This window comes from Erpetoichthys calabaricus, chromosome 7 (genome assembly GCF_900747795.2).
Source record: "Erpetoichthys calabaricus chromosome 7, fErpCal1.3, whole genome shotgun sequence".
NCBI classification, from domain to species: domain Eukaryota; kingdom Metazoa; phylum Chordata; class Cladistia; order Polypteriformes; family Polypteridae; genus Erpetoichthys; species Erpetoichthys calabaricus.
Window position 1 is genome coordinate 109023887 of NC_041400.2, and position 12518 is coordinate 109036404.

General features: G+C 37.5%; 1 protein-coding gene across 2 annotated transcripts in view; it reads left to right on the forward strand.

Annotated features, from left to right (window-relative positions):
• The window catches only part of LOC114654140 (thioredoxin-related transmembrane protein 1-like), a 38666-nt gene that overhangs the window by 514 nt on the left and 25634 nt on the right, over positions 1 to 12518 (forward strand). The gene's annotated exons all lie outside the window — the stretch shown is intronic.

A 12518-nucleotide genomic window follows, 5' to 3' on the forward strand; every position in this document is an offset into this window, starting at 1 on the left:
TTTAGTTCGTTATTTCTTAACTGGAAGAGATGACGTCTAGTCGATGCTGTTTTTTAAACCCTTAATTTGAAATGAATAGCTGGGTTCGCGTGTAACGTAATAACTATTTATTTATATAGCACATTTTCATACAAACAATGTAGCTCAAAGTGCTTTATATGAATTATAATTTTTAAAAAACTTTCAAAAGCCAGGATTTTTTAAATCCCCATTCAAGATTTTCGCATTACCTGATAGACCAGCACCTTGGTCCAGCGCGGGGGCTCGTAGCATTGTCCATATACAAATATAAGTTGTCCTCTGCTTGTCTATATTTTTATTCAAATAGTAATAGCGTATGTATGCATAGATGTGTATTTACAAATATATAGACATTTTTTTTAAATTTGTAAACCTCCATAAGGCTCCGTGTGACTAACATAAAGTAAAATGAAATAAGCAAAAGTGGATTGGCATAAGGGAATACTGTACAACAAAGCTGAGGTTCAGGAATTGGGTCCATGGTCCTTGGGATTAAAAGTCACCAGGCTTTTCAACCTTTACTAGGCTCTTCTACAGTTGACTGTGGTTTTTATTTTTCATAATTTTATGAAATCAGACAATAGTCAAATGCTGAGCATATACCCGACAATGTTCTTTGACCGAATGTTCAGCCATGGGATCAAACTGGGTCAAAATAATGGTGCTTCCAAGTTTAGTGGCGGAGTGGTGGCTCTGAGGCTAGGGATCTGCGCTGGCAATCGGAAGGTTGCCGGTCTGAATCCTGTAAAACACCAAAAGTGACTCTACTCCGTTGGGCCCAAGAGCAAGGCCCTTAACCTGCAATTGCTCCATCTTGGGTATGCCATTATTCTGCATCCAGCCCTGCATGTAGGCCCTCCAACCTACTTGGGGGTTGGTGGCAGAATTGGCACTCCAGCCACCATTAAAAAACCTCACACAGAACTAGTGTGGTGCTGAGGTGCCATCCGTTGCAAGGCTACATTCGGTTCCTAATCTGTGTTTGTCGTGTGATGGGTATGGCAATGTGTTGTATCGTGTGTTCTCCTAACCTCTCTCAGAGAGTACAAAACACTGACAAGTGAAAACTGGACTGGCCAGGAATGTTTGGACTGGATGATTTGTTTCTGCTAACATGAACCACGGTCATACTTAATGCTTTTCAGATTTAGGAGGGAAAAACCAGACACAGACCTGAAGAGAATATGCAGATTTAATCCCAGACTGATGATTTACAGTTGGTCTGGTAAATTTATGGACGTGTTCATGAATGTATCCTGTAATGGACTGGTAGCCCACAGTTAATAAAGTGCATCTGTGCCTTGGTAGAATTCACTAATGTAATCCTAATTCATAAACTATCTTGTTAGAACCGGCCAAACCCAAGATGTGTTTTAGGTCCATATATTCAATAGGTGCAGTATCTGTACTCCTAGAAGAGTTTTTCATACTTTACTTTTTTATGCATTCTATAATTTTGATGCAAACGTCAAAACTATTAAATAACACTTGTGCATAACAAAGCAGCCTCCCTTTTCCTTGATGATTGCTTTGCACAGTGTTGGCATTCTCTCAGCCTTCTTCATGAGGTAGACACCTGGCATACCGAGTACTTATTGGCTGCTTTTGTCTCTTTGAGTAGGACAATTCACCTCAAACTGTCTCTTTTTAGTTTGGGTTGGGTGACTATGGAAAATGGTCACTCTCTCCTTTGCTCAATAGCTCTTACACAGCCTAGAATGAGGGTAAAGTGTTTCTTTAATTCTAAATAAATTAGTGATAGTTTTGCAAGGAAGCCATCCCCTGCATCATCACACTGCCTCCTTCATGCTCCTCAGTGGCAGTCACACTTTCAGACATTATCAGATGCAGAGAAATTGCATGGATAAAGACATTGTATTTGGATCCAAAATTCTCATATTTGTACTTGTTTCTTGGCCCAGGCAAGTCTCTTCTTATATATCTTTCAGTAGTGTGTTCTTTTCAGCAGTTCCACCATAAATGCCTGATTCATGCAGTCTTCTCCGAACAGTTGACATTGAGATGTGTCAGCTACTTGAATTCAAGGCTGTAATCTGAAGTGCAGTAAATTTGCAATTTCTAAAACAAGCGACTCTAACAGTCCTATCCTCTGCAGCAGATAATGACTCTTGGCCCGCCTGTCTTGTGGTGGCCCTTGTGAGAGACGGTTGCATCATAATACTTGATGGTTTTTGCAACTGCGCTAGAAGAAACTCTTAAGGCTTTCTGGGACTGACTGATGTTATTTCTTAAAGTGATGATGGATTGTTTTCCCTTTATTAAGCTGGCTTGTTCTTGACCTGCTATATGCTACTACATACAGAAATAATAGCTTTCTAACAAACAGGACTATTTTTACCCATGCTACCTTGTTACAACACAACTAATTGGCTCAAATGCATTGAGGAAAGAAATTCTACAAATTAAAGTGTATATAGTAATTAAGATTATAAAATGATTGAGGTTTAAGTGTCCAGTTGTAATTTTCACAAAAGTTGTATATGAGTACAGTTTGTTTGTGAATTTCAAAACCTATTTGTGATTGGTGTTTTCTAAACAAATTAATGCATAAGCATCAAATTCACTGTTTTATATTTGTGTTAGCGGGCGGCACGGTAGCGCAGTGGTAGTGATGCTGCCTCGCAGTAAGGAGACCTGGGTTCGCTTCCCGGGTCCTCCCTGCGTGGCGTTTGCATGTTCTCCCTATGTCTGTGTGGGTTTCCTCCCACAGTCCAAAGACATGCAGGTTAGGTGCATTGGCGATCCTAAATTGTCCCTACTGTGTGTGTGTGTGCACCCTGGCGTGGGCTGGCGGGTTTGTTTCCTGCCTTGCGCCCTGTGTTGGCTGGGATTGGTTCCAGAAGACCCCCGTGACCCTGTAGTTAGGATATAGTGGGTTGGATAATGGATGGATATTTGTTTTAGCAGCAAATATTTAAGCATGAGCTTTTTAGATAGCAGTGTCTAAGATTATGAAAATAGGCAGTCAATCATGTGTCATGAGTAACCTTGTCTGTCACAGTATACTTGGCAGGAATGCATCAAAGCAATTTTTTGACAGCCAGTTCCAACCCAAGTACTTAATGAATACTGTATGCCGTTACCAAATACTGAATGAGTAATTTTATTAAAAAAAAAAGAATTGTGCTTCATTTTCAACAACAACTTTAAAAGGACGATACAGTTTTTTTCAAATATATGTCTTGGTGAATAAGAATTTAAAAAATTTTAAGAAAGATAAGCATTATGTTTAAATACTATTATTAAAATTAACTGATCCTTGTAAATATTTTTTAATATTTAGTGAACAGTAGATCCATACTCTTAAACTGAAATTTCATAAAAAAAAGAAAATGCAGCTTAATTATAATTCTTGCCAACTGACATAAATATCAAGCTTCCAAATGCTAAAGGTAATTGTCTTTTTTAACATTTCAGCTCTGTCATGGATCGGGATCTTTCATTTCTTGCATATTACCCACACTAAAAAGTTGTTAACTATCCATAATGGTACATGATGCAGAGAGAAGGTTTTGGCCTAAAGTAACCAAGAAGATAACTGGTTTATTGTATATTACTTAACCAGTAGTGAAGAGCGTCTCTGATCTTGAAAGATTAGGTTAAGAGAGGTTTTTGTAAACTAGAAAGTCAAGTTCTCTTGTGAAATTCTTACTGATGGGCCCCCTCAGAAAGGAACAAGAATACAATACCAACAAAAGACACACACACCAACTTACTGTATGTACCACCTTTTTTTTTTTTTTTGATGGCGTTAAGCATGATGTGTTTATGACTTGATCACTGTTGATTAAAAGATGTGTGTGAAAAACTACAGATTTAATGATACTTGACAACACAGACTTTCGCAAAACATGAATCTCTCTGCCTACTCAATCTGTCATAGTAAAAGAGAAGGTGTTAGACATTGTATCCTACTTTATCCGCTCATCCATCTGTCAGAAACTGTTGGAGTTAACCTAATAGAATTTTTTGTCATAAAATAGCATCAGTTGCTGGTTCAATTAAGAGTAAAATAAAAAAAACCTGTTCCATTAGCAGTAGTATGTGGTTAATAATTTACAATGTTCATGATGTACTTTGCATAGATAATTCTTCTCAAGTGCATAGTTTCATCATTCTTTTCATTGTGTTATGGGGATTCACAGAACAGTATGCCTAGAGTGGAAGTAAGATTTCAAATAATGGATCCCATAGCAGTAGGACTGGGTGCAAGGCTGGTACTGTTGAAACAGATAAGGCAGCACGGACACCCTCAGCCCCAAAGAAGGCACTCAGAGTCTCACGACAGGCAGCAGCATCAAGCTTTATTGTGTGGCACACATACACACTCAATTCAGATGACTTTAAGCCCCTAGTGGTGGGCAAACCTTATATTTATTACAGTTCTTATCAAAATGTTTACCTACTGTAACTCAGTACATTTGACACTCCTACCTGACTCCAATTTCCCGTTACCTTGGTTCTAGTTCTAATTAGTTCTACCAATGTTTCCTAGTTTAATGAACATAGCACTTTATCTTATCCATTATGGCCACCTGGCCGGCCTTCTACTCTCCTTGAACCCATCCAATTCCTACACCATTATCTCTAGTCCTCGGCTGACGCTCGACACCTTGAGAAGAGGGGGGCTTGCTTATTAGTCCCTCTCTTCACACTTGACCTCGACTCATGAAATATTGGTAGTTTTCTAGCTTGTTAAGAAATAATAAAAACAGGCGCAAGCCTTTTTATGATTTAACCCTTGCTATACTAATGTGCATTAAGACATATGTATAATGGTTGTTCTCATACATACTTTATGATTCTCTCTGAGTATATGTAAATCATCAATTTTAAGAATATGCTTTTAATATACTTTTCTATAATACCAATTCTAAATGTGCTAATAGTCCAAAACAATGTATGCTAAAGTATATACCCACATTGGGCTAGTATGCATTTACCAGTTAACATAATGCTTGGGTTTGGGATGTGGGAGAAAACTATGGATACTAACGTGTGAACTTCTTTTTCAACATTTGTGAATATATTTTGTATTTGGTTAGTGTTTTGATAGTTAAATGATTCAAAATGTGATAATTGACTTTAAAACAATAACCATTCATATGAATATTTTTTTTGTAGTTTACCATTCTCCTCAGGTTTGCTTAGGTTACTGTAAGCTGGCATCATAATAGATTGGTGCACAAACCATTTAGTTAAGGCTTCTAGTTCTGTGATACTAGGGCATGTGATGGATGAACATAATTTTAATATTTACAACTTGAAAACCAATACCTGTCTTTCAGTGGCCTTGTGGTTTGTGTGTGTGTATGTTTTGTTTTTGCTTATTTGTTTTTTTCTTTTCTTAATTTTAGGAATGGGTTCTCATTATGACATGGAAATTGATTACATATGACACTTACTCACATTTAAAATGAACACTAATAAAATAATTTTTACTCTGTTGTAGAAAGGTTTATTGATTCAAGTTTTTAAAAAAAGAAAAACTGAACTATTAAAATGACCTTGGTTGAGAATCTGTGCTAAAATTATGTAATTAAAATCCTTGGCAAAACTTTGCTGAACATTTACTTTCATCAGTCCTAATGATGTTTGATGGTCAGGTTTGCAATGTTTCACTTCTACTATAGTAAAGTTGCTTATTGACTCATAATTTACTTAATTCATAGCATTAAAACTGGATTTTTAGTAATACCACCACTAGTGCTGGGCGGTATGACCAAAATTCTATATCACAGTATTTTTCAAAATTATATCAGTTTCACGATATTCAATGGTATTTTTTTCCCATGCATGAGTGGATATTAACCACATTTTCCACTGCAATTACTGTGGTAGACTGGCTAAGAATAACCTATTCCACTGTCATGAGAATTGTACATTGTACAAAAAAACATTTTAATGTGTGCACAAGTATTAATACAGGTTTACATGGCCCCATAAAGTGATAGTTTTCAAGGGGGTGACACTAATGAAGAGAAGGATTCACATTGGATGACAGTTGCAGTCAAAATATAGAACCTTTTAATTGAACAAATTTTGCAAACAACCTAAACTATAATTTTGACAACATATTTTCAACCATCCAAAGAGGCATTTAGACTTAGTAATATATCCAGAGGTGCTTGTCAAAAGTTGTATTGTACTGAACATGTCTTGGAAAAGGAATAAATGGTGAATATTTTTTGTAAACCAACTACACTTTCTGTTAATGTTAACAATCTCTGTCCACTGACACGTTAGCTATATGGATTGTAATGGCGTTGGTTATCTCAATCCACTGCTTGCTTTTTTTGCCGTAGGCAGAACCTCTAGCATATGGGTCTACAAGTGACGTCTGACTCGAGTGTCCCTCTAGCTTTTTCAGTTTTACCTCCAGGGCGTGGAGGGTGCCAATCTTAGTTCCATACATTCATGGTACTCCAAAGCATGTTAGTGGCTAAGGTGGTGCAGCAAATTGCTTGTTTTGCCGCCTCCGGCAACAACTTTAGCTCAACAGCATTTGCAATAAATAGTTGTTTGGTCCACATCCGACCTTTTAAAACCAAAGTGTCTCCAGACAACAGACACGGCTCCTTTATTCAGCAAAAGTTCTTCTGTGTCATCATGTTCAACTTTATCGTCTGCTACAGCTTCAGTTTCGGAATATTCTCTGTCCATTTTCACCGCTCAATACCTCCACTAACATGTGTACTCCGTTGCATGCGTGTTTACTGGTGTAGCAGTGAAAAAGGTCCCCCCTTAAACAGTTTTCCATTGCGCCACATTCCAAACATTGTTTAGGCTATTTAAACTGGTGTTGCGGTATAAGAAAAATCCATATTATAACAAAAATAAAAAACGGTTTTCGGTATGAACTGGTATACCTCCCAGCACTAACCACTACTAGCCGTTTAAATAAACTGCATTTGAACCCCGGCCTGGTTGCTACCTATGTGGACTTTATACATTCTCTCTCTGTCCATAAGGGTTTTTCTCTGATTACTATGGCTTTTTACCACATTCTAAAGGTGTGGGTGCTGGATTACTTGGTAACTTTAATTTGGACTAGTATTTGCAAGTGTGTCCTGCATCCTGCTCAGAACTGGGTCCTGCCTTTCATCCATTTATGTTGGAATAGGTTCTTGCTACCCTGACTCTGAATGTGGATGACTTTTTGTATAGTCTTTTATTTTCTGATCTCCAGTGACAACCGTGTATTTTATTAGCTGTTAGTCTAGAAATCACTAACCTTTCAAATGTGCTGCCATGTCTAGTTAGTACTTCCATTTTTTCTGTTTGATCAGATCTCTAAAGTGGCTTTTGGTGCTGCTTAGGTGGAGCTTTATCTGGTGATGGGACTGTTGCTTTAGTCCTCCTATTAAGCATGCAACATATGGTAGTTTCAGTGCATGCTGAGACTTGATGTAGAAAACCTGCCAACTACGTAGCAATGCTCATGTTTGAAAAATTGTCTGGGCCTATGGCCAGATATTCTGTTCAGTGGCTTTATTCTTCAATAAGTTGGCAATTTTATTCCCCATTTGGTATTTGTACATGGTTTTTGTTGAAAATCATGTTTCCATTCATTTGAAATGTCATTGTTAATGTTTGAAGTTACAGTCTTTGAGGTAAGGGTTTTGCCTGCAGCTGTATTTGAGCATTGCCCTTTTAGACTGATGTGGGAGTCTTGGTGTCTGAAATCTCTTAGCTTCAACAATGCATGCTGAGCAAAAATCATAAAATCAATGTATTTCAAGCTCCTAATATACCTCCACAGAGGTGTGAAAGCTTCTTTTCTGTTCCAGCAGTCATTCTGACCAGTACACTTAAAGTGGTGAATCTGTTGCTGTACCTGTCACCATTCATAACTATATGACTTGAGCTTCAATTTTTTGAAAGTCAAGAAGGACATCTGTCTCTGTCTTTGTGAGTTTTTTTTTATATAACCTAGAGTCCCTTTGCTGATATGCTTTTGACAGTGACATGTGGATGACTTTCACATTCGTATCCAATGACTTAGATGGGTTATTACATCTATATTAATAGTGTTTGCCATCCTGGTGGCAAAAAGCTAAAGAAATAAATTTGTAGAAACCAAAGCAACAGTAAACACTTGGTGAACACTTGATACTACTGTCAGGCTTGGGTATCATGTAGGGAACAATAATGCAATACCAACAAATACTTACATACAAACTTTTTTTGGTATGAATAGCATTTAAATTTTTTTTTTGCTTTCAGAAAGTTCACAATATGATACAGTACTGTCAAATTTCGATATGTTTTCAATATAGTAATGTTGGGCCAACTTGCTAAAGTAAGAATCTATAGTACATGCAATGCATTGACATCTAAGGGGATGTAGTCCACTGCTATGTATGAGGTAGGGCTCAGCGATATTGACCCCGAATGCTATATTTGACATCTCTTAATATGTTCCCAAACACATTAAAGTGAAATGATAATGTAATATATTATGTAATATAATATGTATTATAGGGGGGCGGCATGGTGGCACAGTGGGTAGTGCTGCTACCTTGCAGTTAGGAGACCTGGGTTCACTTCCCAGGTCCTCCCTGCGTGGAGTTTGCATGTTCCTCCCGTGTCTGTGTGGGTTTCCTCTGGGTACTCCAGTTTCCTCCCACAGTCCAAAGACATGCAGGTTAGATGCATTGGCAATTCTAAATTGTCCCTAATGTGTGCTTGGTGAGTCTGTGTGTGTGCGTGCCCTGTGGTGGGCTGGCGCCCTGCCCAGGGTTTGTTTCCTGCCTTGCGCCCTGTGTTAGCTGGGATTGGCTCCAGCAGACCCCCCGTGGATATAGGATATAGAGGTTAGATAATGAATGGATGGATGTATTATAGGTACATTTTTTTTAAATTAACATTCAAATTAAAATTGTGATTGTCATTTTTTTATAGTTGAATTTTATTAAGCTTAAAATCATATTACAATAAGGACAACATAATTCAATCAAGATGCATAAATGCAGTCAGTATAGCATTCCAGAAAATAAAAATGATCACTTAATACCCCATTACTTGTCAGAGAGCTATGTGTATTAAAAATAGGAAAACAAATATTTTGAGATTGTTGCTCAAGACTATAAACAGAAAATGGGGAAAAGCATAAAATTACAAAATTTAAATTGCAAAAGTTCAAGCATTTTTTCTAAATATGACATTGAAATAAACATGTCATAAAAAAGTGTAAATAGATGATGAGTTTTGCCACCGATGCAAACTTAATGGAATGCTGTTACCAAACCTCCATACTCCATGGCTATTTTTTGTGATTTTTTGAAGACATCCTCTGCATTGTAAAGAGCCTTGCAATGAGTTTTAAATGCAGGAAGTCTCAAATATTTGAACAAAGTATAGGTAAAATAATGCCTCCCATAAGGGAAAAGAAAAGACCAACCCTTGCCTTTATACTCACACAAACTTCATAGATCCATTACTTGGCTAATGGTTTGTTCTGTTTTGTAAGATTAATTAGTTTGATCAAGGGAAAAGTGTAAAATTGCCAAGTATAAATTGATTAAATGTTGTCACACGTGTGCCAGGGGACAACATTTCGTGCTCAGAGAAGGTAAGCGATGCCACTTTAGAACAAATGAGGGCACTGCCGCTAACAGTTTGTTCTCTGTCCACTGCAGTTATAAGAAGACCTCCTAGGACATCACCTAGAGCCACCCACATTGCCAGAAGAAGGCTATGCTCCTTCCGCCCAGGATGATATTTAAACGGGCAGTTCCTGAAAGTGGTCTTTCATTTTGGACCTGGATCTCATCAGCGACAGAGCTTCCACTGAAGTGCCATACCCATGGGCTAATTGAAGCCAATATAACCTGAGTGTAGAGGGCTCTGTTTTTGTTTGTTTTATTTGTTTCTGATTAAACGGAGTTGCCCGATTGGCACCCCAACATTTCACTGGAATCCTTGGTCTGTTTCCACCCACTGAAAGAGAATATATTTTTTCAAGGGAGAGCAAAATAGATTTTTCAGAGTACACCTTTATTTTCTTTTTTATATTTAATACATCCTTCCATTATCCAACCCGCTGAATCCGAACACAGGGTCACGGGGGTCAGCTGGAGCCAATCCCAGCCAACACAGGGCACAAGGCAGGAACCAATCCCGGGCAGGGTGCCAACCCACCGCAGAACACACACAAACACACCCACACACCAAGCACACACTAGGGCCAATGTAGAATCGCCAACCCACCTAACCTGCATGTCTTTGGACTGTGGGAGGAAACCGGAACGCCCGGAGGAAACCCACGCAGACACAGGGAGAACATGCAAACTCCACGCAGGGAGGACCGGGGAAGCAAACCCAGGTCTCCCAACTGTGAGGCAGCAGCGCTACCCACTGCACCACCGTGCCGCCATATTTAATACATGTAACTGCTAATTCACTTCATTGAAGTAGTTTTTGAACTTACCACCCCCATCTCCTTGTGACCAACTACCTTTTGGTGTCATGCAAAAGAGGTGTCTCATTACCACTTTTAAGACAGAAGTAGGTATATCTTTATCTTTGGCTTATAGAGATTTTGCTTTCTTAGAAACAAATATTTACTTAACAGTTTTATATAAAAATGCAACAAAACAAAGTTTCATTTCTTCTGTATTTCAATCATGATGCTCATTGTCTTTTTATAAGTGTAGAGAGAGAGATTAATGATAGGAAAAGTAGGAAGCTCTTGAAAGATTCTGTCTTTGATGGCAGGTGACGAGAGACTGGAAGACATGCAGCAGGGATGCAAACAAAGAACAACAGAGTAAGGCAGTGGAGAGTGATACTTGTGATGGCATCAAATTCTGAGTGTTCTGGGCAGGGAATTGTAGATGTGCAGAGCTCAGATAAGGAGAAGGAAACTGAAAGAAAAAGTAGCAGACCACTGTAACAGCTGTACAGATTGAAACTGCACAAGTCACGTCACCAGAAACAGTTTCTTATACAGTACTGTATACACAAAAAGTGGATAAAAAACACAGAAGGTGACCACATATGTTCATATCGCTAGACTGAGAAAGACTTGATCACTGCAGAATGTCCTATAAATATTAAAAGTAAAAAGTAGTATTAAAAATAGGGTTTAAAGGATTCAGGGAAGATGTTTCAATATAAATTTGGACAGTTACAATTATTTATGGTTCGATTTATATATAAATATATGCTGAGTCTCTAAAGATCCTTGGAATGTGATAGTGTTTGTTGAATGTCCCATGTATACAAGGGTTAATGAATGGAGTATACTTTTAGCTTAAGAATGGAAGAGTACTTTAAAACGTGGATTAACATGGGCATTTGCATCTTGCTCGTTCCCTTTTGAAAAGAGATTTCTAATGACTCAAAGTTTAATATTGTCTGCTGGGTGTGATTTATTACCACACTTCATAATCAAGAACACTATGGTAGTTGTCTGTGCTTTAGGGAAGGAATAGCTAATTACTTTAGGTTTTCTGCTGCTTTGTTGTTTTATATGCTTAGCAAAGGGTCTTTTTTTTCTTCTTCAAATAGTTTTGATATCTTTGCATTTGGATATTACATTTATTTGAATATTGCAATTAAAGTGTACATGAAGCAATAATACAAGGAAAATTTAAGCTCTTGTTTGTTCCTAAATTCAAACAGACCTCCACATATAGTATATTCAAACACTGATTGCCAAGGAATGTGGTCAGCGTATATTTGTCTACTTGCAACTTTCAAAGGGTATGGAGTGTAGAAGTGGTGATGCCAAGGAGCTTAATTTTATGCTTATAGTAGCTTTCTGATAAGTCATTTATAATGGTGTATGCAGTTTTTCAAGTCACTGAAACAGAGTGACACCAGTGTGGTCATATGCAATATTAATTGGAGCAGAAGTCATGTGGTTTAGGACTTGGAACATCATTCAGTTTTGTATTCATGTTGTGTGTCTATTGAAGTAAACTCAACGTTTTGAGCTCCTTATTCTCATTCTGCATTGATATTCATGTGAAATCATAAATAAGTCTTTTTACAGAAAGAGTATATTGTAAGCATATTCAAATTGTACAGTATGTATTGTTTAAAATTTTTTAGCTCATTTAAGGAGTTAAGCATAACCCATGATTGGGTGAGAATTTGCATTTTCAATTGATTTAGTCACCAAGGCAAAATCTGTGAAGCCCTCTGTCATGAATAGTTAAAAACCATGTTTCATTTATCCATGAACAGTTTAGTGTAATTTCAACAGTCTGTCCCAAGATGAATAATAAGCTATTAAGGAGAAGTGAAGTTAGTGATGTGGTGATACAGTATGAATGTAATTCACATTTTTTTTTAATTTTACTGATTTTATTGTAGTCATTCCATACAAATAGATCAATTTTTACAAAAAATAGGATTGAAAACAAATCAACCCCCACCCCTGAGAAAGAGAGCATGGCCAATGGAGTAAAACTTAAAGCTAGTAAAAATAAATAAATTGATGAGTTTAATAGACGAATAAAAATAAA